This window comes from Bemisia tabaci, chromosome 2 (assembly GCF_918797505.1).
Source record: "Bemisia tabaci chromosome 2, PGI_BMITA_v3".
Lineage (NCBI taxonomy): Eukaryota > Metazoa > Arthropoda > Insecta > Hemiptera > Aleyrodidae > Bemisia > Bemisia tabaci.
This window is the reverse complement of record NC_092794.1, coordinates 25,800,541-25,823,963: the sequence shown is the minus strand read 5'-3', so window position 1 is coordinate 25,823,963 and position 23,423 is coordinate 25,800,541. Positions and strand designations below refer to the sequence as shown.

The 23,423-nt window shown below is 41.7% G+C and overlaps 1 protein-coding gene across 2 annotated transcripts in view; it reads left to right on the top strand.

The window, feature by feature from the left end:
* LOC109032470 (uncharacterized) overlaps positions 1-23,423 on the top strand; it is a 65,405-nt gene that overhangs the window by 9,162 nt on the left and 32,820 nt on the right. The window contains exons 1-2 of one of the 2 annotated variants that reach the window (XM_019044619.2): positions 6,597-6,846; positions 15,359-15,573. The gene's annotated coding sequence lies outside the window, so the exon portion shown is untranslated. Of the gene's footprint in view, positions 1-6,596; positions 6,847-15,358; positions 15,574-23,423 lie in introns of those variants that run through there. The other variant, XM_072297030.1, reaches the window with a different exon arrangement.

Here is a 23,423-nt window from a genome sequence, read left to right as displayed (position 1 = left end):
AAATGAGGGGCAGAGGAAGGAGTACAACTTTTAGCCTTCACCTCATTTTATCCTGTGATAAAAAAGTATATTTACACTAAGAGAGATTTTTTTGAGGAGGTGGAGGGTGCGTGGTGGAGGAGGTTACTTCTAATTATTTGTTGAAATGTGTGGTGCTTATGGACTAAGGGAGAGACTGGTGGACTAACTGTGGGGTTTCTCGTGGGTTGCCATTAGTTAGTCTATTACCTACTTCCTTTGTCCATCGCAACTACCAGCTTCCACCAATAGGTTCCCTCCATATCCCTTTTGTCATCTTTGTCTTTAGCTTTGTCTATCAATTTCAATAATCAGGATGCTGGAGCCGTCACCACCTCCTCTGCGGGCTGATTGTTGAAATTGATAGACAAAGCTATAGACAAAGAAGGCATAGGGAGTATGGAGCGATCCTGTTGGTTGAAATGGGTGGTTCCCATAAACAAAGGGGGTAACTGCAGGGCTTGCTGTTTACATAGAGTCGTAACGCAAGTGGGAGAGCTGGCGCCACTTTTAAGCATTTTACAGGTCCCGGATTCCGAGATTCCTGTGCGGCGCGGCGCCGGGTCTCTTTTTCGATACATAATCGATTGTTTGCGATACACGGGGACCCGGCTATATTCCACACCGCCATTTTGGATCGAATATGTATCGAAAAAGTGGCCCCGCACACCGGGCTCGAAACTCGTCGAGCAGAACATGGCGCCAGCTCTCCCACATACATTACGACTCCATGTACTCTATGGCTGTTTGATGTATTGGATACGATCCATTGTGACGTCACCACGATCAGCATGCAGCCAATAGTTTACAAAGCCGTGAGAGGACGCGTGAGGCGCGAGCGAGCGAAAAAATTCCAAGCACGCCCGGAATCAGCTGTTCTGGATGTGATCAGGGCGATTCGTCAGCGACGAAGGGCTGGGCCGGAGCCCGCAGAGCCGGGGGCCGGGGCCGAGTCGAAGAGGGTGTGCGCGGGCTCCCGCCATTACGTCTACGTCTACGTCGTCGACGTGGACCGCGGAGTGTGTATCGGTCTGTGCGGGCGGTGGCGGCGGCGGCGGCGGCGGCGACTGGTCAGCGGACAGGATGCGAGAAGCGGTGACCCAGATACCTGAAAAATGCCAAAATAGAAAGGCTGGGGCTCGCCGCGGCCCCAGACCTTCACCCTTTGCTGATAGCGATAGCGATGACGTCGCCTTTGTTGTCGTCGCCCGGCCCGCGCCACACGATTCGGCCTTGAGCCCCGCTCCCCCCCCCCCACGCCCCCCGCTCGCGCGCCACCTCCGATCCGAATCTCAAAATTTATTCACATCCTAGTCGGGTGGCTTGAGGCACCAAATTATATAAATAAGTAGAAGAAGAAGTAAAAAAATCTCATTGAAGACGCAGGTTCAGTAAGCTTTCAGTAAGCTTTCTTGATAAACTTAGAAGAGTCGAGCCTGGTTCTGTAACAAATCCGAAACAGGGAAAAAAATTTTTGAAAAAAACTTGCAAAAATTTGAAAATTCCGCCCTCGCCGCCCCCGATATTTGGGGACTTGGGGGGAGGGAGTCATACCGTTCACGTATCACACAACGCACTTTTTCCGATTTTTTGACCCCCTTTCCCCCCTGTAACGCACCCGTAACGTAGCTCTACAGCCCCTCTTTCGAATTACGTAACGCTGGCCTGACTCCCTGACCCTAAACTGTTTTTCCTCCATTTAAATGCATGTAAATAATCGATGTTCGGTGAGGAATCTTGCCTCTCCTAAAATTGATATTTTTGATGGATTTAACTGCAGAGACAACAATGTTGCCAACTTTTAAAATCGCCACGGATTACGGCCTATAGCGAGCAAAAACTACGGCGACAGAGTTCCAGTGGTGACAGTGTTTGTGTAGCTCAACTTTCAACCTCTGAATCGAGTCTTGAACAAACTTTCATGGATATTTTGGGCGGAAACCACGGTTTCCTTACATGTATCATGATAACCCCTTCTTGCAAGAATTCCAGCCCATCTTGTCTCCGTTATCTTCGAAAATCCACTTTTATATGCACCCACCTGATGTTGGCGACAGAGGAATGAGGTAAATTTGATAAAAATTAACATCGATTCTCGGATTACGACGCAAAGCCAGGCTGTGTAGCGTTGATGTGAACGCCTGGATACAATTGTTCGTGCTCGGTGGATATCCCCGTTGCATATACAATGAAATGAAGGCGTTCTTGCGTCACTTGCAAATTCAGCAACGACCGCACAGCGTCCGGATATTCAGTTTGGGTTATACGATTATGATGTGGCGGTTACCCTATAGGATCTTGCCGTACGATCAAATTTCAAACTCTTGCTCGTCAGAAGGTGATGCCCGGTGAACGTTCCGCTATTCTCTGGACGAAGAAACGTAACTCCACTGCAAGGTTGCAATATTTATTTACACAAATATTTTTTTTCGCACAGAAATATCAGCGCGATCTCTGTTCAAAATTTTGCTGATGTTTAAGACCAGTCTGGGAAAATTTACAATGCAGTATTCCCAATGATTCGCGGGTAAAATTATAAATTTTGAGTAAGAATTTTGCGCGTTAAATTTTAATCACGCTCTTTTATCTGGAAAATGACGATGTGAGGCCCGCAAATAACTATTCCTGTTCTTTATACATTGTTGAAGGTAAGTATAGATGACTCGATAAAACTCAAATCTTCGGATTTTAAACCACGTCTTTAAACTTTATGCAACCGACCAAGCTGAAGTCCTCCAAAGAGACTCCTAGTTGTTTTTTCCAGCCCGTTCATTCAAGCCCATCGGCAGGCTGTTCTGCGAGAACCAAAAATGACAGAGCACCTTTAAATTCTTCGTTTATACTATAAAATCATCGTTTTGGCACGAATAGTTGCACACGAGGTAAGTATGTAAAGATCTTTTATACTTCAGTATTAATATCGCGATGTGTTGCGCATAACTCATAGAACAACTATACATGCCCAAAGAAAATGGAATATGAATCGTTTTAGTAAATTATGTTCAGAAAATTCATGCCTAAAAGATGCTTTTGTAGCATAAACGAAGATTTGAAGGAGCTACGTCCTTTTGCGTCCTCGTAGTTTTGCCCGGCGGTGTCGTGCCGCGCCCACTATGGTCCACAGACTGGATTTAACGGAACTTTATTCGAAAATGCACTGCACCGTTATAAAAGGTGTTGGATCTTATGTTTTTTGGGTCGCTGATTTCATTTTACATCTTAGTTTAACAAAATATTAACATCCTGACCGAGAAACTTAACCTCAAATGTGATTTCTGGCGCTTTTAAGACTGAAGATTTTTTCCACCCTATTTTGACATGTATAAAAATAATAACAAAAGTGTCTCTCTGTCGAGATCAGACTATTCTCATTTATTTTTAGGCGGTAAATCCGAATATGACCTCCGTTTTGGTCCATCACCCTTAAATTTTCCGGAAAAGCCGATTTTACCCGGAAAAATGGACATTTTTGGTGTTTTTGCGACTGTTGACCTCTGCAACATGTAGGTAAAATTTTTTCCAGGTACTAAATAGTACTAGTTCGATGTATTTTGATCTACTGAGTCCGAAAATGACCTTTGTTTTTTCTTATCACCTCTCTTTTTTCCGAAAAAGCGACTTTTTCCCGGGAAAATGAGCAATTTTGACGTATTTTTGTCATAATTGCAATTCATGTTGATAAATTATACTGGACCCGTGGTAAAGCGATTCTGTCATGTATATTAAGCTGCTAAATCCGAATATGACATAGGTTTTGGTTTATCACCCTCCAGTTCTCCGATAATGCCGATTTTTCCGCGCCTTTTGAGTAAAACCTTTCCCGGACTCTTGTGTTAAAAATACGGTTTAAAATTGATTTCGATGTTTGATATATCGATTCTTATGTATTTTGACTTGCTAAACCCAAATATGACCTTAGATTTTTCCTATCACCCCTCATTATCCCGGAAAATTCAATTTTCCTCGGAGAACGAGCTTTTTCGGTATTTTTGCGCCAATTTTCCTATTCTATGGAGTTGTAGCGATTTTCCAAGTTCCTCTTTAGGTCTTCTCTGACGTCTTAAGAAACATTCAACCGGAGTTCGACCTCAAATTGCCTCTTACAACCCCCCGTTTTCCTCAGAATACGGAAAATCGTCGCAAAAATACCAAAAAAGCTCGTTCTCCGAGGAAAATTGAATTTTCCGGGATAATGAGGGGTGATAGGAAAAATCTAAGGTCATATTCGGGTTTAGCAAGTCAAAATACATAAGAATCGATATATCAAACATCGAAATCAATTTTAAACCGTATTTTTAACACACTTAGAGTCCGGGAAAGGTTTTACCCAAAAGGCGCGGAAAAATCGGCATTATCGGAGAACTGGAGGGTGATAAACCAAAACCTATGTCATATTCGGATTTAGCAGCTTAATATACATGACAGAATCTCTTTATCACGGGTCCAGTATAATTTATCAACATGAATTGCAATTATGACAAAAATACGTCAAAATTGCTCATTTTCCCGGGAAAAAGTTGCTTTTTCGGAAAAGTGAGAGGTGATAAGAAAAAACAAAGGTCATTTTCGGACTCAGTAGATCAAAATACATCGGAATACTTTTATTTTGTACCTAGAAAAAATTTAACAGTCGCAAAAACGCCAAAAATGCATGGAATATTCCACATTTTGATGTACGGAGGTGCACTCCGAAAAAAATTAATTTCGACCGTTAGGCGCAAAAAGGCGCAATTTAAATTGGCATCATTTTAAAGTCAAGGATATGTTGAACAAGATTTTTCAATCCGCAAAGCATTAACTAGAATTAAAAAAAAGTTAGAGCTTCCTAAAAATTACGAATTTCACTGATTTCTAGCATTTTTTGGCGTATGTTTGGAGCGTTCAAAAGCATACAAATTTCGGTTCAAAATTAATGAAACGGGGTGAAAAGGAAGTCACTTGCCATCAGGTGGATCCATGTTGCCCAAAAATTTACATAGATGAGGCGTAACTCGGTAAAATAAACACCCTGTAACGCACCACCGAATGCGGCTCACAATCAGCTAATGAAGACCTACCGCGCGCTCTGTTGTTAGGGTCCGTCACAATCTTATAAATCATTATTAGTCGATGAAAACTTAGGTGACGATCCATGAGAGTATGTATGATAAAACTGTAGTGCCAAACTTTAATTTTTTCCACCCTCAAAATTTGACTAAAGTTCCGTTAAATAGGGTCTGTGGACCATAGTGGCGCCGCTGGCGAAGCGAGAGTCAAAACGCCTTCACTACCGTGCGTATGCAACACGGACATCCATGGAGCTCGAATAGTTGCATCCTAGCGTTAAGGCGCTTAGAATTTGTCGCATAAGGGCACTAACTGAGGGCGCCTTGCTTGTTTCTCTCACATCTTAACTTACTTCTAATGCTCACTTGCCTATTGTGGCAATGAGTAGTAAACTATTACTGATTTTCATTGCAATTATATTAATTTTCCGAGAAATGCATTGATCGTTGAACTGTATTACTCTCTCAAAGTTTTGACTAAAATTACACCCTTCACCTCTGCTTTATCACCAGGATGCTTATTTAAAGTTTCCCTTCCTCAGCAAATTTAGATTCATCACAACGACCCCCCCCCCCCCCCCCCCCCATGAGAACCATTGAAATGAGACCATTGCGGGACGATTATTGATAGACAAAGCTGTAGACCAAGAAGACATAGGGAGTTTGAAGCGTTCCTATTGGTTGATATGGGTGGTTCCTATAGACTTAGGGAAAAAATGATGGACTATCTTTAGGGTTTCTCGTGGCCTTCACCCAGCCTTTACCTACCTCGGATCCCGACATATTCTGTTTGTCTTCTTGGCGTGTATGATCGATTTTCGATATTTCTCCATTTGAGGCTATGGTAAAGAATCGATTACTAAGGTGTTCGCTGCGAACACCCTGTTTATCGATTCTTTTTTCGAGGTTTGAATGACAGATCTATCGATATATCGCAAAGCACGCCACGCCACTGATGTCTATTGCTTTGTCTACCAGCTTGCAGCAGGCTGATTGTTAAAATTGGTAGACAAAGCTATAAATAAAAATGAAAAAAAGGATATGGATGAGCTCTATTGGTGGGAGCGGGTGGTTGCAATGGACAAAGGATGTAGTTAATAGGCTCAAACTGACGGCAACCCTCCAGAGACCCCATACTTCGTCCATTAGTTTTCCCCTTGATCTATGACAACCCCCCGTCCCAACCAATAGGATCGATCCATGTACCCATCCACGTGTCTTCTTCGTCTATCGCTTTGTCTTTCAATATCAATAATCAGTCTGCTCACCAAAGTTCCCCCCCCCCCCCCCCCGGAATATCTCGGTGGAGGCCGGTGTGTCCAAGCGGAGTGCGTAGCGACCCACCGCGCGGTGTTGCGCGCTATCGAAAGAGAAAGAGGGCTTATTACACAATGTCAAAAGGTATCACTTTCGTTTCTTCAGCAAAGCAGCAAGTAGCAGTGCGGTGCACCGCTGGAGCCACCCGCGGCCGCAGCGGCAGCGCGAGAGACGAGCCAGAGGGAGCGGAGACCGGAGAGGCAGCCGCACAGGGAATAGGCCAATTTCTTCCGCAGTGCAGACTTGCGGGCCGCCATGTCAGTTGCCCAGTAGACGCGGTCGCTCGCGGAAGCTTCAGTGCGCGTAGTGCGAGGGGGGCCCCGAGTGTCAGTTCCAGTGCTCGCTCTTACACGTGACAGTGCCGCCGAAATCAGTGCTTCCCATTCTTCCTCAGTGTTCCTTCAAGTGCTCGCTTTTCGCCCTGGATAACCGAATTTTTTTCAAAAAGGATACTTGCGTTTTTAAGGTTTGTTTAGCCTGTTAAATTTTTTTTAAAGTAGTTATGGTCGAGTCTTGATTATCCGCGAGTTGGGACCGAAGGTACCGCGCTTTCCTATCGACGACGGAAAGCGCTAAAGAAAGTATGGAAACATCGGCTGTGGAAGGGTTCTCTGAAAAAGATTTCGGACATTGAATCCCTACGGAAGTTTACCATTAAATTTTTTTAAAAATAATCGAGGTAGAGTCTTGATTATCCGCGGTGTTGGGGCCGAAGGTATCGCGCTTATCAAAAATCCCGGGAAACCTGAAACGACAGAAAGCAACCAAACAAAGTATGGAAACATCAGTTGTGGAAAAGTTCTGTGATAGAAATTTCGGACATTGAAGCCCTTTGAAAGTTTACCTTTCAATTTTTTTAAGGTAACTGAGATAGAGTCTCGGTTATCCGCGCGGTGTTGGGGCCGAAGGTACCGCGCTTATTGAAAATCCCGGATAATATGAAACGACGAAAAGCGGCCGAACACAGTATGGAAACATCAATTGTGGAAGGGTTTTCTGATAGAGATTTTGTACATTGATTCGCTTCTTTTTCGAGCACTTTTCTCATGCGCTTCAGACATAAAACTGTAGCCGGTATGCTGCTCAAATGAACCGCGGATAAACCGATTCGCGGGAAACCTAGGCGCGGATATCGAGACTCTACAATAAGTGCATCGGTCCACTCTGAACAGCGACTCGGCGTCCTCCGATTTTGATGTTTCCTTCTCCTACTCTTGTAAAACACACAGAAATAACATTCCTCTATGATGTCTTTAAAAAATGTGTACGCATATTGCGAAGTTTCAAACCCTCCGGTCATGTTTTATGTTTTTTTTAAAAAGAGATTACCCAAGAAAACCGTTTGAGATTTTCTGTGAATGTTTTGGAACCAATGAAATTCGTCGAAAATTTCAAGAAATACGAATGATCAATTTTCTTTGAAAAAACAAAAGAAGAGAGGAGGCTCGTAACGTCGCAATCGGAAGTACGCAGCTTTCGACTTCAGCTCCTCTTTTCTGGTGCAAGAGACGAGAAGCTGTCAACTCTACCTCTTAGAAACTTACCTGTAGGACCTCCTTTTTTCAATGGAAGGTACTAGTGGGTATTAAGAACGAGAGTAAAACAACATAACTGCAGAGTTTCAGTTTTGATTCATGAAGGAGCGGCTTAGAGGAAGTGGCACTGGGCCGTATTATCAAATGACGTAATGGTATTAGCGTTTAGATTTGGAAGAAGAAGGGGTCGTAAGAATCCATTTAATCCCCCAAATCCAGCGAAGGAGGTACTGTGATGAATACAAAGGATTAAATTATGAAATACGAAATATTTTTATTCGAATATTTCTTGATTTCGGAATTTGGTTTATTCACATGAGCAGAGAGAGGTACAGTTTCAGGATGAACCAATACTTTTTAGGTTCGAAACTTATAAGTAAACTCATAGTAAATACTTTCCTAAATTTTTCATGCAAAATCAAAAAAATATGGTTTGTGCCGGTCAAAAACTTACATTCAAACCTTTTGTACCATTCCTGAGTATCTTTTAATCACTTGGACGTGATACTTAATCATAGGTCTGAGACTATGAATGTTTGAATTGGCGTGGCGTGCTTTTTGAATTTCGATGTATCGATTGATCTGCCGTTTAAACCAATGGAAAAGGATTTATAAACAGGGTGTACGCAACGAACACCTTAGTAATCGATTCTTTACCACAGCCTCAAATGGAGAAATATCGATAATCGATCATTCACGCCTCGCCACAGGTTAAAAATACCCCCGTAGAATTGAAGGATTCAAGCCTGAGAGAGCTTAATAAAGTTGAAGTGACGCGATATGGTATTAATTTGTAAATTAAGACCATGATTACTTAAATAATACGACGAATTAGCAAATACTCGTACTCTCTTTCTTTTTGGCGGCGGAAATTTTTAAACGTCGCACGGCGCTTTTTATACTATGACCGGAAGGTGACGATTTGTTAACTTCATTGTCGGTTTATGAGATAAAATCCTGAAGGGGCGCATTATATCGCGGGCCCCCAGGGACATTTTCCAGTTTTCTGGTGGGCCAGGCCACCCCTGATGTTAACAAATACAGGTTTTTCAACCGTATAACTTACTCGGTGTAATGTTCATCGTCGTTATGCAAGAGCAGGAGACCATAAAAACTAAGACAAACAGGTGTCGCCGGCTTTTAGCGGCTGCTAATAATTTCTCCGTAATTCACTGGGCAATGGGAAAAGAAGTACTCCCATTTGAGACATAAAAACATATTCTTTTAATAAATAAATTACAATTAACTTTCTCTCCCTACCTTTCCTGTCTGTTTTTCTGTTTTTTCTCGTGTGGACATTGCCAGTCAGTAGGTGGTCTGACCCCCACTTTCCCACGGGGTCTGGATCTTCCCACATAGACAGAAAACTCAACACAAATGTTTGGTCAAACCAAATAGGAAACCCCAAACTGTTAGAGAACGTAAAATTAGCAGAACAAGAAAAACATAAGAAATTAACCCCAATAAATTGAAATAATGAAATATTGGTGTGGTTTTTTCTTTTATGGGACGGTAAGAGTTTCCTCCTATCGCCAATAGGCCAGTGGGAGGTGTCTTGTCTCTTAGGTGATACTAATTTAAGTTCTTGGGGGCCAGGCCTAGCCCGGCCCTTCGAGAACTGCGTCCATTCCTAATTCTCCGGCCACCAGGAATAGTTCCGATTGTTCAAACTGAGCATTCTGGAGCTAATAGTATGGACTTATCCTTAAAATACACTCATATAAAGCTGCTTTTATAGCGCTCTCTGGCGCTCTGCGACACCTAGCCGCCAAAGTCCCCTATCCTCCCAAAGCCCTTCAGGGAGTTGGCACACCCTCATTTCTTCCATTATCCCCTGTCGCCAGCGTTTCACTGGGCGTCTCCTTCGTCTCCTCCCAGGAGGAACCCAATCAAGCATCTTTTTCGACAGCTTCTCGTTCGTCATTCTATTGACATGACAATACCAGACAAGCTGTCTTGTCATGACGTCGAATACGATGTCATTTTCGACCCCCATAATCTGACTCACTCTTTCCTTGCGGACGCAATCTCTCTTAGAAATTCCTGCAGACCTCCAGAAATCCATCTCCATTGCCTTCAGCATTCCCTGTGTCCGTTCCTTCAGCTGCCAAACTTCACATCCATGTGTAAGAACTTTTGACAACGACGTTGTAAATTCTCCTCTTGTTCTTTTCGGAAATCCACGGATCCCAGAGGATTCCATTCAACACCGTTGTAGCCTTTCTTGCTAGGGCGTTTCCAGAGACAAGAGACCCTCCACTAGTATCTTGGCCATGGTAGAAGCTATTCTTTTGGGACTTCAGCATTCTACTGTTGACTTACCTACATGGTTCATGTTACACAACGTGTTGGTGGTTTCGCTTTGCAAACAAGCCGAAAATGACCGAAGGTTGGGAAACTTGTTTGGCTCTTGACGTCACCAGAAGCTCATCATCCACCATTTAGGTAAATCAACAGCCGAAATTAGGGTGACGACTGTTGCTCCCTTATAATTGTCCATAAGGAACTGTTGAATCCCCGAAAGTAAAAGCTTCCACCTGTCGCCAAGAGGCCAGTGTGGGGTCTCCTGTCTCTGGCGTTTCTTACCCTTAAAATCAGTAATTAAATACCAAGAGATGGGATCTTCGAGTGGTTCACCTGAGTGTTTATACGGTTAAGGCTTATGGAGACATGGCTTTTGGAGGCTCTGGTCGGAAGGTCTCCTGGCTCTGGTGTTTCTAAACCTTAAAATCAGTAATTAAATACCAAGAGATGGGATGTTCGAGTGGTTCACCTGAGTGTTTATACGGTTAAGGCTTATGGAGACATGGCACTTGGAGGCTCTGGTCCTGGCCTAGTGCGGTGCGGCGCCCCGTCGCGGCATGACACTGTGATACCGCGCGGTTGCGACACTCGGGCATGCCACGCCACGCGTCAAGTTGCATGTTACCGCGACAGATTACGCTCTCTCTGACTCCCCCTCTTTCTCTCCCTCGTCCTCTGAAACAGACTCCGCTCCGGTCCGCTCTATTTTTTGTCTCGAATAATATTCCCAAGGTCGCCCCGTGTAATTTGTACCTTGAATCGAGTGCTTTCCTCTGAAAGTCGCTCCGCTTGGATCCGAGTAGGTTGCCAATAGAGGAGCCCAGGAAGCACTCACCAGTCCAGAATAAGACGACCCTCATTATCGTGCGTCGGAATGGAATGATTTGCGCGTCGGAAACTGCCCAACTCGAGAAATAGGAAAATTCCGTTTCATCGCTGAAAAATGGTCACGCTCATCTTTGATTTCGTTAATTTTTTTCTCTTTTTTAATGTGTTTTCATAAAGAAATACACTTATACACATATCCCACATAGTGGGACCTGGGTCCTGGACTTGGGACCATGTAAACCAAGTGACCTCTCGAGTTGGAGATCACTAATATTTTTTCATTTTACATCGAAAAAATAATCTCGACCTTAATTTGTTTCGAGGAGTGCAACGCCAAGGCTTAGAACGTTTTTATTGCGCCATTGAAGGACCAAAAACTTTCATATTTCGGGCCAATGGGCTCTTTTTGGGAACTGAAAATGACATGCGCTAAAAACATTTTCCATCCGCCGAATTTTTTTATCCCCCGGAGTTGGGCACTTTTTGAAGTACGTGGTTCAATTTTAACGAAAGTTTTTCCCATTTTTAAACATCTGCAGGAAAATAATCTGAAGGAGAAGTTCCAGACGCACAATGATAACTTCTTGTCAAATAAAAATCATCAAATGTGACTGTCCGGAAAATGTGTGAAAGGCACCGCAGGGTCCATAGAAACCCAGAATTATGAGGTAATAATACCAGAGCGTAGAGTAATTTTCACACTTAAGCACTCCAGTCGTAGTAAAGAAGTTAGGTTAATCTGAAGTTCGCAGCGAAAATATGTCGTCTCGGGAAAAGTCTACCGCAACTATAGATTACCCGCGCCTTGAATTTGAAAATCAATCATTTTCAGAAAAGTGTGAAGATCGTGCAAACTATGGATTAGAGCGCGAATATCCTCGATCGTGTTATCCGCGATCTAGTCATCTACGATCGTCTTATTCGCTATCGTCTTATCCGCGATCTAGTCATCTACGATCGTCTTATTCGCTATCGTGTTATCCGCGATTGCATTATCCGCGAGTGCACCATATTAACGAATCGCTTCGACTTTAAGTCGCATTTGCCCTGAATTTGTCGATGTGACGGTTTTGAAACAATGAAACGAGTCCAGTGCGAGACTCCCAGTGCTCCGAAGTGTGCTGAGCAGGACGTCCGACAGCGGCAAAAACTAGGCCGGGAACAATGGCTGTCACATGGAGTTTTTCGATTAGCCATCAATTGCTCGATTAATCGAATGTCTTTCGATTTGGTAGAATAATCGATTGTTAAAAATTCGATCAACTGGTACTATCGATCAATCGAAACTTAAAAACTTCCCAGTTCCTCGGCCAAATTTGAAAAAATCAGCACAAATCCTTTGAAAACTTTAGCTCAAAGCCCGAAAGTTATGATATCTAATAGAAATGTAGGATTTCAGGAGAGAATATGGAAATGATTGAGTCCAAATTTGCCAAATTATCAACAAAACTTTACAGCATACATGGATTTTTATTTTCCGATTCAGCACAAATGCTGATTAACACGGTCCTGAGGACCCTGGCGGGCACACCTCAGGAGACAGGCCCTTATTTTGAAAATTTGCAGTTTCAGAATATGCACAATGAGCGATTTATCGATTGACTACGACTCGATTATTATCAATCGATTGCCGAATTTTCGATTATTATCACTCGATTGCTGAATTTTTTATTATTATTAATGGATTACTGAATTTTCGATTATTATTAATCGATTACTGAATTTTCGCATCGGCGGATCCAGCGAATTGGCAACATTGTTTCTCTCCATTTAAACCTGTGGAAATGTGTCGATTCTTGGAGGGGCCCTGTACTCCGACAAAAAATCAATTATTTAACATAGGTTTGAATGGAGGAATCCGGTGTTGTCAAATTGCTGAATCCGCCTCTGAATTTTCGATTATTATTAATCGATTACTGAATTTTCGATTATTTTCAATCGATTACTGAATTTTCGATTGTTCTTAATCTATTACTGAATTTTCGATTATTATCAATCGATTACTGAATTTTCGCATCGGTGGATCCAGCGAATTGGCAAAATTGTCTCCCTCCATTTAAACCTACGGAAATGTATCGATTCTTGGAGGGGCCCTGTACTCCGACAAAAAATCGATTATTTAACATAGGTTTGAATGGAGGGAATCCGGTGTTTTCAAATTGCTGGATCCGCCTCTGAATTTTCGATTATTAATCATCGATCACTGAATTTTCGATTATTTTCAATCGATTACTGGATTTTCGATTATTATCAATCGATCACCCGAATTTCCGACTATTACTAATCGATCACTGAATTTTCGATTATTCGATGAACGGATCAATGGACCAACCGAAAAACTCTGCAGTGCTCCAATAATCTGCCGAAGGAGGCGGTGATGTGGATGCCGATGCCGGTGGCGGGGTCGGAAACGGGGACCGCCTCAAGTTGAGCTTTGATTTTAGCCCAGAAAGAGAAAGTTCCGCGCTCCCCCTTTGTGTTTCCATTCCCTAAGCGGCGAGGCGACCACACATTTCTGCCTACTACCTCCGGTTTCGCCGTTCCTTTAATCGTAGCCCCCGTTGCGTCGCGTCGCGTCGCGGCGTCTAACGTCATCGCGTCATCGTGACTCATCGCTCCATGGATCTTCGATAAGGGCGAGATTCGCCATCCAGCCTCCGGACCATGTGATGAATTTGACCTTGAGGGAGACCCCCTGGCGTTGCGCGTAGAGTACCTTTATTTAGTGAGTATGAACACTGAGCCCTATGCTGCCGTACTAAGGAAAAACGCCACTATTTACACTAAAAAACTGGTTTTTTTTTTTTGCAAGTTTAATGGCTTACACCTCTTATCAGAAGTCTACAGCCAACTATAGAGAGAGATTTAATGTCCGTAGACAACAGGGCGATAGGGATATCCATGCTCCGGCTTTCAAATTTTCAATGATTAAGGCCGAGTAGAATCTGTTTCTGCAGATCCTCACGTCAGTTCCGTGAAAATTTGTCGCCACCACCGAGATTCGAACCCGGGACCTATTGGACTGCATTTTGCAATTTGGAGCCATAAATTCTGGCTCATCTGAAGAAACACTTATGTGCATAGGGAGACTAATGGCACATACGTTGTTTTTAAACCGGGCCGGAATGTATAGTTCCTGATTGCAAAATGCAGTCCTATTGGTCTAGAGTCAGACGCGCTGACCGCTAGGCCAACCTGGCCGGCCACTAAAAAACTATGTGGTACAAGCCCACTGCAGTGCGAGCTCCTTTGATAAGTGCCATTGATGCCTTGAGTTTTGACATGGGGAGGAGGCTTTGAGATTCCAAAAAATTGCGGCGACTCTTTTCTCCTCCCCCCCCCTCCCGGATCCGCCTATGCTAATGTCAATACGTCTCTAACAAGGTAGGCGCAAGATAAAATCGTGTTTTGAAGGTTGTAGTTTTGGGGCCATCATCCATTTTTAAGTGAATTCGGTTAAAAGTAAAAACAAATTGTCTCGTAAATGCTTATTTTATCAGACGAAATATGGCTACGTTTAAATGTCCGTGCGGCCTTTCCCCATTAGATCGGCACTATTGCACTACTTACAAGCCGCTCATGGACGCTGATATTAAGTTTCTGGATAAAAAAGAGTACCGCGCCCAAAGGATGTCACCATACTCAATCCTTTTCGAGGGGCATCGCTCAGATTAGAAACCCGACAGTGGCGAGGCGTCAATGATCAATTTATCGATGTTTCCCCATTTGGAGCTATGGTAAAGAATCGATCATCGAGGCGTTAGTTGCAAACACCCTGTTTATCGATCATTTTCCATAGGTTTACATGGCAGATCAATCGATACATCGCAAAGCACGCCGCGCCTCTGAAACCCGATACACCGTCACCTGATGACCATTGAAGGTCAGATAAAATGTGAATGCACCAACTTGAACCCCGAACGCAGCGACACTAGATTTTTAAATTTGAATAACTGTAAAAGAAGTACATAGAAGTGATTGCAGTTGTTGAAGTACACGCGCACTGGGAAAAAAAACACATTGGATCTAGAGTCCAGACTCTTAAAAACATCGACAAGAAAAAATACTCTTGATTCAATCAGACTCGAGCTTAAATCAAGAACCAAGCCTCTTAATTTGAGCGGATTTCCTTTTGATTTAAGCTTAAATCTGATCGAATCAAGAGTCCTTTTTCTTGTCAATGTTTTCAAGAGTCTGGACTCTAGATCCAATGTGTTTTTTTTACCAGTGCGTTTATTGTTTTTTGTGTCGCACTATGCGGTTTTAAAATTTGTCTAACGTTCTTTTTTGTTTGTGTCTAACTTTTTACAGGCGTTAGACAGGCGAGATTGAGACAAGTGAAGATCGGGAGGTTCCGTTGCGTACGTTGTCACTCGTCACAGATCTTCGGGGCGCACATGGTCTGCCTGGTTTTGGCGAGATTTTTGGTGATTTTTGCCGCGGGTCAATGAAACGAAGCTCAATGACCGCGGCCCGGAGGAAAAGCAAAAGTAAGAAGGTTCACCCGTGTTCCTTCCCATCGGAAGGTAAGTTTTCATCTTTGATCAAATATTCAAGCCTTAAGTTAAAAGTTTGCTCAAAGCATCAGACTTATACGCAATTTATCATCGAAATGTGTGCAGAAAAATTCTTAAAATAGAAAATTTGAAAATTAATGCCCAAGTAAGTCTGGAAGTAGGTTCTCAGTTTTGTAAAAAAGAAAAAAAGAAGGGGAAAAAAAGAAAAAAAAAATGGTCGACTTAACTAACTCTCATACAGTATGTGCCTAATATCCGAGCACCGCACTAAATCATCAGACAATCTCTATTGTAGAAATGGAGGATTTGCACGAAAATTTTTCTTTTCTTCATCTGAGGGTGTTTAATGAGCTGAGTTCGCAGTATTTTTCAGTATTTCCTCCAGGTATAGGAAATTGTAGAAAAATATATTTAAAAGTGAGAAAATCTGCCGTCCTGTGACGTCATTCGGCTGCACTTCCCTTTTAAACACTTGTATATTTTAGTAGATCAGGTAATTCGGTCCTATCTCCTCTAATAATTGTTCACTTTAGAAACCAAGAATATTTTTATGCTCAGTCCACTCAGCAGTTTCTGCTTAAAAGTAAAATTCACACAACTTCAGACACCTGCAAATCATCCACCACCAACAGGCCGGTTACTTTCACTTAACGTTGTCTTTTAATCTTACGTGGAACTATAACCTGAGAAAATCTGCTTTGAGCACATATATTAAATCGTAATATTCAGTCAAAAATAGGAGGTCTCTCATTGGTGTATGGACATAATCCAGGGCTGAAGTACCTAGATGGGGTTTTTTCTGAAAAACTTTAATGGAATGGGTTATGTTGTACACGAGAGATAAACCCGACTTGGTAGATTTTTCATGGGTGCCAACTGTATGATAGACAACTATAATTTCACATATCGACGGTGAAACTACGAGACCACGCATCTCGTTTACGGTGTTTAAAAATCTCAGCTCCCATTTTATTTTTTTTGACGGAGAACCAATCAATTTCATTCTTGAAGTTATCACAGAGTTTGCATCGCAAGGAGAAGACAAATTATGGCAGTTTTCGAAAATTGACGTTGAGTGGTTTTCCATGTAAAAAAAAAAAAAGTATGACAAGAAGTCTACAACGTCGAGAACCGAGATACGTGGTCTGGTAGTTTAACCGCCGATATCTTTCTTAGTATGATTTCAATGGGTTAAAGGCATTTGTTCACATAGGGAAATAAGGAGGTAACAAAAGCTTGAAACTTATTGGCATCATACGTAAAAAACAGTTCACGCAAGATCGTTTGTTTACTCAGGTCAGGTAATCTGAGGCAAACCTGATTAAATTCCAGGGAGGCAGAAAAACTTAATAGCTTAACTTAATACACTCAATACACTTAACAGTATGTATAAATTTGATAAATTTGAAAAGTTACGTTTAAAGAGTGCAAATTGTGTGCTAAGGTGTGGAAATTCCTGATACGCCCAACGTGATTTTTGTGAGATTTTACCTGACATAACTATATGAAACATAACTATCTATAAAACATAAACTTTGAAATATCTATGAAAAATAATAAAATTAAGGAAATTATAAGATATGTATCATATATAAAAAATTTTAACTTCCTAAGAAGAAGTAGTATTTATAAAACACATATTATAATAAAATTATGAAACCAACAAAAAAAGGGATAGTAATTAAATAAATAAAAGCTAATATGAAAATAATATAAATTCGAACAAAAACTCTGTTTACAATAAGTCAAGGTAACTTAAAAACCGTAATATTAACTATGACTATATTTTAACCTTTTGCGGGTTACTTATAAAGTCCACGCAGTTGTCTATATCTCTCGTGAGCAATAAGGCCATTGTATTATTTCCAATCGATAGCGCTCTATGTAGTGATGGTTGATTGGTAGATACGTTTATTTTGCTGTGATGCGTAAACTTTAGCATGGACGCATCCAGTTTGCGGCTGTTTGGCAACGACGCGACGTAAGCTACAGCTGGCATTTTGTTTGATTTCTCTTTGATTGGCCTCAGGTTGATTTCCCTCCCTTCAACACATCGCGACGTCTTACTTTTCTTACAGACGTGTAATCCTCTCACGTCATCGGAGCGCGTGCCGCAAAGCGAAGCCATCTCTCTCATGTTGCGTTTGCATCCACGCGTCGCGTCCAATTTTATAACTCGCGAACAGTAATAATATCTGCACCCTCTTGAAAAATTAGACTACTTTCAGGGTAAACAGCTTTTCTGAAATAAATTAAATTTTCAAGAGGGGAAATTATCACGATTTTGAATGAGAATGCCATACTTACAAGTCTACATTTTGCCAATTAATATTCACAAAACGGGTCCTTATGCTGGCCTGTTACGGCTGGGTTATTTTATGAACTGTCCACTTCCCCCTCGCTTTCCTGAAAAATAACGTACGTTTTATTAGAATCAACCTATCGCCTCAAATTTAGCTCTTGTTACTGATAATTTTCCAGGAATATCGGAAAATTTCCAAGAAAACTCAATTATTATGTGACGTCATGCATGGCCAAGGTCTCTTCCTTTTTCTTATTATGCGGGGCTGAACTTCTTCCTTTCGCCTGATACATGGCTTTGTTTAGGAATAGCTGTACCTATATGTATCCAATTTGAAAACATTTAATCTGTTGTGTTCACAGTAAATAAATTTAAAAAAGCACGAAATGTCTATCATCAGCCTATTTGTGCTCGTCATAACGTTTTCACGTACATGGTTTCCTCGAATAGATTAAAACTAAATATTCCACTTTTAAACGGTCAAAAAGCTGTGTAGCAGAATAGCCTCAATGCTCTAAAAACTTATGGTATTTAGGTATGATTCATTTCTTTTTGCGTACTCATAATACGTGTAGAGGTCAGTTAAGAACCTATTTAATACAGTGTTGGAATCTGCTATGTCGGCAAGAAAATGAATTAAATCGATTTCAACTTATGTTCGAAGATTGTAAAGAATGTTTTCCGGCGGAAATTTAGATGAAATTTTCAACGCGGCTCGGAAAATCGTTTTTATGAATTATTTCGTTCTGTCAAGAAAAAAAGCCCTTTTCCCCGTATAGTACAACACTGTAGCTATTGTTCCGAAAAAAGGGAGATAAAGTTACTTTTACTGACAAATTCTTTCTTCCTCGAAATGTAATTCCAGACCTTTAGATGCCTTGTTTAAATAACTAAGACGGTGATTCGCCCTTGATGAGAACGTCAGAATGGTCGGAGAGGAAATCTTTTTTTCTTAACCTTGCGTTTAAGTCTTCATGGCTTTCTACCACCACAATACCTTACCGGGTGATTCATAATTCAAAACACGAGTAAAAAGGGTGTTAGAGCACACGGATGGGGAATCTCTTTTTCTTAACCTTGCGTTTAAGTCTCCATGACTTTCTATTACCACAGTACCTTACAGGGAGATTCATAATTCAAAACCCGAGTGAAAAAAGTGTTAGAGCACTCGAATGGAGAATCTTTTTTTTTTTTTAACCTTGTGTTTAAGTCTCTGTGACTTTCTATTACACAATACTTCATTAAGCATATTTCTTCATTAAAAATAGATGTATAGATCAACTTTCTATGGGAATATTTTAACTTTTTTTTGCGAGCTCTATAATAAATTTAAAAAAAAAAACGAATTCTATGCGGGACGAATCACGGACCAAACGTTGTGTTCAGCCTTTAATATTCATCATATAGTTCTCTTAGTGGCCACTGCAGTTTTCACGACGAGGAGCTTTACAAAAGCACGGCTCAAAACATTATGATGAATGGCACCGTTGAATTTTAAACCCCTTCCGAAACCGGTTTGGTGTTCGATCTGATTTACAAGGACTTCGTTTTTTTTTTTTTTTTTTTTTTTTTTTTTTTTTTTTTTTTTTTTTTGTGCGTAAGACTTTTAAATTTCTCGTTACTGATGCATGCATAAAATCGGAATACCTCGTTTAGGGATTGACGTTTGAAATTTTCACTGTGAAGGTAATTCTTTACACGCGCTTATTTTCGCTTTATTTCCTTCTTTCATTTTTGTTTCAATTCTTTTTTTTTATTCACATAGAAAAAAACTCAATTGAAAAGGTGAGGTCAAGTATTAGTGATTTTTCTACTTTTGAGGGCGGGTCAAAAGAAGCGTTAGGATTTCACGGAGAGGGTATAAACCTGCGTTACGAATGCGTCCCAGAATCGGAGGGGGGGGGGGTGAAAAAACTTGATTTTTTAGCGTTAGTGTTCTCATATTTGCGGTCCCCTTGTTCTCTTACCTTTTCATAGAATCCTTTTGGTTCTTAGACAGTACCACGGAGAAAGAGGGCGTAGGCGCCACACACTTTGCCCACTTTATGGATTCGTTGCGAACAATGGATCGCATTCAATACATCAAACAGGCATTCTATCGCTGAGATAGTATCGATATCGATCGGTTCGACATGTTAACGTCGCCTCAAAAGTCAATCGAGTAATCTGTGGAAACAGGTTTTCGTCATTGATTTTTGATCTTTATGAGTACTACATGGCAACGAATGGTGAAATTGTTAGGAGTTTCTAACTTAGATCCTAAAATTTTTTTCTGAGATCATGCTCTATTGTTTTGAACAAAACGATGCATCGATCCACTATCGAATGCGATCCCTAGTAGGTGAATTTTGCGGAAAGAGGGAAAGACAAACGATGGGGCGGGGCCGTTGCATGCTCGACTTCAATACAAATATAATTCATTGTCAGCTGTCCAGAAAATTGCATGCCTCCATTGATTTCGCTCGGATCAAGGTGACCAGCTATTATTTGGACGCGTTTCTGCCGATCGGAACTATGTGCATCATGACTTGAGCCCTGTTATGCATGTAGTCTTATGGGCCGTACGGCTCATGTCTTAATGTACTTAGTTCCGTTGGCAGAAATACGTCCATTTATCGAGCTGCAAGTCATATTGTCCCGTTCCCGTTCGTTGTGAGTCAACGAGAACCTTTTCTCAATTTCCCAAGCTCCGCTCTTTCTATCGAGAGACGTTCACTCAACGACGGATTTTACAGATCCTCCACGAGCTATACGAGCAATTATTGTAGTGTAAAAGGTTGAGTCGAAAATGGCATTAAATAAAAAATTAAGATAACTAATTAAAAAGTTAATTAAAAAATCGATTTCGAAAATCCAACGAAAGCAATTAATCTTGCGATTCGCTTATCTATGATGTGTGTCAAGTTCATCAAGAGTGAGTCTCTGAAGTGAGTTTTAAAATTGCCTAGCGCACAGGGGTCATCGCATCATTCACCATCACGTTAAAGAGGGGTGGCAACCGCCTTTTCTCACCCAGTTCCGCCTTATTCCGTTTAGATTCCATTGATTCCATCCTTGGTTCCTTCCACCTTGTTTTCATCCAAGTTTCATGTTTACTAACCAGTGTGTCACTGACTGATGGAACTAAGGTGGAAGAAACCACGGGTGTCACCACCGCGGTGGATGACGTCAAAAACCCGACTTTTCGAAGGGTGATATCTCGGTTAACATTGTACGTAGAAAGTTGCGGTTTGGACAGATCTTATTATTTTTAGCTAATCTGCAAGAATCAAGCATCAAAACACGATTCTGTGACCAGCGCAACTGACCCATTGCCCAATTAAATGTGGCAGTAGCTGGAGTGCCTTTATACCCGGAGTTACGACATCTCAATTTTGGTCGGGTTTGGTTGGGCTGAAAGTGACCTAAAAAAATCCAATTCTCATTGGTTCTCGCTCATGGAGACACAAAAGAGTGCAAGATGACGGTGCCTCGAATGTAAACAAAAATACTGGAAACATAACCTAATTGTGACTTATCAAGATTCAATTGTTACTTTCATCGCACCAAAATGAAAATATATTAAGAAATCAATCACAAGTCAATCTAATTTTATTTCATTGAAATTTCCTCGGTCAGCTTTTGATCAGTTTGGTTGATAGTGTTTTTGGATGACAGACATCCCAGGATTCCTTATCCTTATCCCTCAATATTGTTCGTTTGGGTGCACACTTTTGTGACACCATGGCGAGCCTAGGCCAGCTGATAATCGAGACGTCTTAACTCTGGGTATAAAGGGACTCTAGAAGAAACCACGGGTGTCACTATCGCGGTGGATGACGTCAAAAACCCGACTTTTCAAAGGGCGATATCTCGGTTAATATTGAACGTAGAAAGTTGCGGTTTGGATACATCTTATTATTTGTAGCTAATCTGCAAGGATCAAGCATCAAAACACGATTCTGTGACCAGCGCAACCGACCCATTGCTCAATTAAATGTGGGAGTAGCTGATGAGGCTTGGTTCCTTTCTGCTGAAAGCCCTGGATAGACGATCAAATTCCCGAACCAATTCCGATCAAAGTAGCATCAAAGAGTCGGGAGTCATCAGTCTTAAACTCATTAATTTGCTTCATTTTATAATGAAAACTTGGCAGAAATGTTTCCTGTGGCAGGAAATGATGAATGGTGGCACTCCATTCTGATCAAAATTTGACGGCCCGTCCAATTTTGATTAAAGGAGACTGTTGCATGGTGACCATCAGCCATCAGCTGGTCTACTTTGGTTAGAATTGGTTCGTAATTTTATCGTGTTTTATTGTTCTGATCTTACTTTGAACAAAAAAGTGCGGCCCGTCAAAATTTGATGGTAGATGGTGACCACCAGTCATCAGCATGTCTACTTTGATCGGAATTGGTTCGGAATTTGATCGTCTATCCAGGGCTTAACGCGGTCCAATTTGCCCTGCTTTCGAGTATAGAGTGCGTTGAATTTTGGACGGATCATCGACGGGAATGAGGGGCGCCGATCGAGGGGTCCGCGGACAGCCCGCTCGTTAGCCCTGCGAGACGGGACGGGGCTGGAGTAGATAACCCGCGCTAATTTCTACAGGAAAGTCCTCCCGCCGGTTCTAACTACGGAGGTGTGTAATGAATTCGTTGCGTCGCCCGACGCGCCGGCGCAGCTTGCTCAACAGTTAACGGCGGGTTATTGAATAATGTTCGATGGTGAATGACGTTTAATGAGCGAACGGACAGATTCAAAGCACACTGAATAGCTTTGCATACCGCGCTTGATTGGGCTCACTTGAGCCTCAGCCTCAGCCCGAACGCTGCCGTGCTACGGAAAAACGCCGTAAGAGCATTCCAATGTTGCCAAATTTCTTCTCAGAAAATATTTATTTTTGAAGAAAGCTATGTATATTCTTCCTTGAAATTTTCAGAGTTTTTAGATCCTATCACGAATGGAATTCTCTGTAAAATTAGAAGAGAAATGATCATAAATTTGCCTGTAAATTCGTGATTTTCGGAGGGAAATTTGGCAACGCCTGGTGGCTCATACGTCGTTTTTCCTCAGCGCGACGGGGAGAAAAATGCAGCTCGGAGGCGGAGATTATCCTCTGATTGTTCGCCCCAGATCCTTTGACTTCGTCTGTCTCAGACGCAAGTGACGCAACCGGGATCCAGACGTCTCTCCGAGAGGAAAAGAGTTGTTAATAACTTTATTTTAAAAAGACGCTATGTGTATATAATTGGACGTCATCAAGCGGACGTGATGCTCGGCTTCGAAGAACGTCGTATCGTCTATTGCCATCCATCGGTATGGCCGCGATTTTCTCAGGCTTCGCACTTGAATGGATCACTTTTTTCCATGTTGATCTTTATTTAATTTTATTTTTTAATGATGTCGTTTAGTAACCGTCTAACCATCAAGAGTGATGGCTCAATCTATGAAACCTACATTAAGACGTTTTTAAATTTCAGTCCATAATTCATTTGGATCGAGTCAAAACAGAAAAGAACCTCGTATCGTCCGGTGCCGTCCATCCAGCATGAGCGTGATTTTCTCAAGCTCCTCA